General features: G+C 37.9%; 1 long non-coding RNA gene across 1 annotated transcript; it reads right to left on the bottom strand.

Annotated features, from left to right (window-relative positions):
- Positions 1-2457: 2457 nt before the first annotated feature.
- LOC123744211 (uncharacterized) lies at positions 2458-3099 on the bottom strand. Its single transcript, XR_006770807.1, has 2 exons — positions 3041-3099; positions 2458-2770 (listed from the first exon to the last, which is right to left on the bottom strand). It is a non-coding gene; the product is annotated as an uncharacterized lncRNA (long non-coding RNA).
- Positions 3100-4455: the final 1356 nt, after the last annotated feature.

Consider the following 4455-nt stretch of genomic DNA (forward strand, 5'->3'; position numbering starts at 1 on the left):
AGCGGTTGACATGCTTCGACGTACGGCAATGGAATACTTTGAATTTTATTGTCAGGAATTGTGCCAAGCGCGTGACACTTCTTTACTATTTCGGATAGTGTCTGGAACGCATACGAACAAAACGCCGCTATTCGGATATAACGATGGATTATTTTGGACCAAACCAACATTTGTTATTGAAGTAGCTGTCCTGGGTGTGCATTCTGACGAAGACAACAAAAGGTAATGACATTTTTATAATAGTAAATATGATTATGGTGAGTGCTAAACTTGCCGGGTGTCTAAATAGCGAGCCCGTGATGCCTGGGCTATGTACTTAGAATATTGCAAAATGTGCTTTCACCAAAAAGCTATTTTAAAATCGGACATATCGAGTGCATAGAGGAGGTCTGTATCTATAATTCTTAAAATAATTGTTATGCTTTTTGTGAACGTTTATCGTGAGTAATTTAGTAAAATGTTAGCGAATTCCCGGAAGTTTGCGGGGGTATGCTAGTTCTGAACGTCACATGCTAATGTAAAAAGCTGGTTTTTGATATAAATATGAACTTGATTGAACAAAACATGCATGTATTGTATAACATAATGTCCTAGGGTTGTCATCTGATGAAGATCATCAAAGGTGAGTGCTGCATTTAGCTGTCTTCTGGGTTTTGGTGACATTATATGCTGGCTTGAAAAATGGGTGTCTGATTATTTCTGGCTTGGTACTCTGCTGACATAATCTAATGTTTTGCTTTCGTTGTAAAGCCTTTTTGAAATCGGACAGTGTGGTTAGATTAACGAGAGTCTTATCTTTAAATGGCTGTAAAATAGTCATATGTTTGAGAAATTGAAGTAATAGGATTTTTAAGATTTTGAAAATCGCGCCACAGGCTGGCAGTGGCTGTTACGTAGGTGGGACGAATTCGTCCCGCCGGTCCCATAGAGGTTAACCTGTTAGGGCTAGGGGGCAGTATTTACACTGCCGGATAAAAAACGTACCCGATTTAATCTGGTTACCACTCCTACCCAGTAACTAGAATATGCATATACTTATTAGATATGGATAGAAAACACCCTAAAGTTTCTAAAACTGTTTGAATGGTGTCTGTGAGTATAACAGAACTCATATGGCAGGCAAAAACCTGAGAGATTCCTTTACAGGAAGTGGCCTGTCTGACCATTTATTGGCTTTCTTTGTCATCTCTATCCATTACAAAGGATCTCTGCTGTTACGTGACACTTCCTACGGCTCCAATGGGCTCTCAGAGCCCGGGAAAAACCTGAATGACGTAATTCAAAGCCTTGGCTGAAACACACGAGCGCTTTTGCTAAGTGGTCTATCAGAGGACAAAGGGCTTAGGCTCGTGCACTGGCCGCCCCCGTCTTTCTGTTTTTCCCTCTATTTACCGAAACTCAGATTCCCGGTCGGAATATTATCGCTTTTTTACGAGATAAATTGCATAAAAATTGATTTTAAACAGCGGTTGACATGCTTCGAAGTACGGTAATGGAATATTTAGAAATTTTTTGTCACGAAATGCGCCATGCGCGCGACCCTGATTTACCATTTCGGATAGTGTCTAGAACGCACGAACAAAACGCCGCTGTTTGGATATAACGATGGATTATTTGGGACCAAACCAACATTTCAATCCTACAGACGAAGAACCATATATGTGACAATTTTTCCATTTTAAGATAATCAGTTATTTTTATATTATTCATTGTGTGTACCACATTGGGTGTTTTATGGTTGACAAATAATTCACCATACTCATATCTTCCAACAACAATTGATATTTTTTTGTTATTTCAAAAAATACTTTTTTTATTGTCGTTTTAATTTTTAGAATGTGGAAGAACAGTATATCTCCATTGATGATTTCAGTTTGTGGAAGAACAGTATATGTGACATTTTGCATGACACTTGTAAGATGTCCTTTTTTAATACCTGATATGATGTTTTAAGTACTTTCAAGTACAGATGCCCTTCATGTAAATAACTTAAATGCAATATGTAGTTAATTCATTTAATGGAGGTTCATTTAAAGGTGGTCTATCAACTTTAGCACCGATGACTTTTCTTAAAAGTTGAGTCATGAAATCTTAGTCTCATTTAAAATGAAGCCCTCAATGTGAACATACCATAGAATAACTACAAAAATAGAATACAATTAAATTAATTCAATCAAAAGAAGTACAACTTGTACATATCAAATATGGATCAATGTGATGTGCCAATATGCATGTCCATTATGCAGGTCCCTAAGGTCAATATTACAAAACGTTCAGAAAACCATTCTCTTTGCGTTTAACACTATGATCTGCAATTAAGTTTTGAATTGCGTTAAACCCATGCTAAAGGCAAGAAACGTCCTGTACTGAGGTGACAGCTGTAAATAAGTATTAACTGCTTAGAGTTGATGCTAAATGTGGTGACAGAGATGTATATTGTAATGAATAAAAAAAGGGAATCATTAGGATATTTTATTGTTAGAACAACATGTTGCATGTTGATGGGATGTTAGTAAACTATTCTCTGTGCAATACATGTGACTTTTAACCACCTCACTGAAGTGGTCTGTAGTCCAGCTGGTCGCTTGAGAACAGAATCTGGGAGGTGACTGAAGTCTTCACATTGCATCCTCATCACCTTGAATGGTTTTGCTGGTTGTGCTTGTTGTTTCTCGTATGGGACAGTGTAGAAACTGTTGAACAGATGCAGCTTGCGCTCATCAATCAACTTTCCACAATCCTTTCTGCACGTCGTGGAACACGCTCTTCCCTGCAGGATACAGTGTAACGTTACATATAACTAGCTAGCTACTGTAGCCATGTCGAATCATCCGGTGGATGGACAAAAAGTAGCTAGCTATGTTTCTTCTATAATCTAGCAATAACATTTGTAACGATAATGTATAAGTTAGTAGCCAACGAACTTTAGCTAATATGCTTTATCTATAGTTACAAATTAGACAACCCAGAACATACATGTTAGTTACTGTACTCTATAGCTAGCTAGCTTGATTGTTTGATATACGGTTCTTCCACATACCTCTTTTGGACAGCTTTTCCCAGTTTTTTCTTGACCCTTACGATTTGTATAGGGTTTTCCCGCATCCCGTAAGATCTTCCTTTGCCTGTCTTTCCATTCTTTTAGTTTTGTTTTACGTTTCTTTCCCACATTTCGGTGATTTTCATCAGCAACAGAAAAGTTGTGCGCTTGTCCGTCCATTCTGAGTGGTGCACATAAACGGTTATTCCACGAGAGCCTATCTTTAAATTTAAACATATTGTTAATTAGCGCGTGGAAAGCTTGTGAAACCGGTTCACTATAGAAAAAGGGTGTCCAATAATGATTTTTCATGTATATCTCGTTTTTTTGAAAAATGTCACATATACGGTTCTTCGTCTGTAGGATTCATTTGTTATTGAAGTAGAAGTCCTGGGAGTGCATTCTGATGAAGAACAGGAAAGGTAATAACATTTTTCTTATAGTAAATCTGATTTTGGTGAAGGCTAAACTTGCCGGGTGTCTAAATAGCTAGCCCGTGATGGCTGGGCTATGTACTTAGAATATTGCAAAATGTGCTTTCACCAAAAAGCTATTTTAAAATCGGACATATCGAGTGCATAGAGGAGTTCTGTATTTATAATTCTTAAAATAATTGTTATGCTTTTTGTGAATGTTTATCGTGAGTAATTTAGTAAATTGTTAGTAAATTCCCCGGAAGTTTGCGGGGGGTATGCTAGTTCTGAACGTCACATGCTAATGTAAAAAGCTGTTTTTTGATATAAATATGAACTTGATTGAACAAAACATGCATGTATTGTATAACATAATGTCCTAGGTGTGTCATCTGATGAAGATCATCAAAGGTTAGTGCTGCATTTAGCTGTCTTCTGGGTTTTTGTGACATTATATGCTAGCTTGAAAAATGGGTGTCTGATTATTTCTGGCTGGGTACTCTGCTGACATAATCTAATGTTTTGCTTTCGTTGTAAAGCCTTTTTGAAATCGGACAGTGTGGTTAGATTAATCTGGTTACTACTCCTGCCCAGTAACTAGAATATGCATATAATTATTGGCTTTGGATAGAAAACACCCTAAAGTTTCTAAAACTGTTTGAATGGTGTCTGTGAGTATAACAGAACTCAAATGGCAGGCCAAAACCTGAGAAGATTCCATGCAGGAAGTTGCCTGTCTGACAAGTTGTTTCATCTTGGCTCTTTTTATTGAAGACTGAGGATCTTTGCTCTAACGTGACACTTCCTACGGCTCCCATAGGCTCTCAGAGCCCGGGAAAAAGCTGAACGATATCGAGGCAGCCTCTGGCTGAAACACATTATCGCTTTTGGCAAGTGGCCGATCAGAGTACTATGGGCTTAGGCGCGTGCCCGAGTCGACCAAATGCTTTATTTTCTTTCATCTGTTTACCTAAACTCAGATTCCCGGTCGGAATATTATCG

The sequence above is a fragment of the Salmo salar genome, chromosome ssa08, assembly GCF_905237065.1.
Source record: "Salmo salar chromosome ssa08, Ssal_v3.1, whole genome shotgun sequence".
NCBI classification, from domain to species: Eukaryota; Metazoa; Chordata; class Actinopteri; order Salmoniformes; family Salmonidae; genus Salmo; species Salmo salar.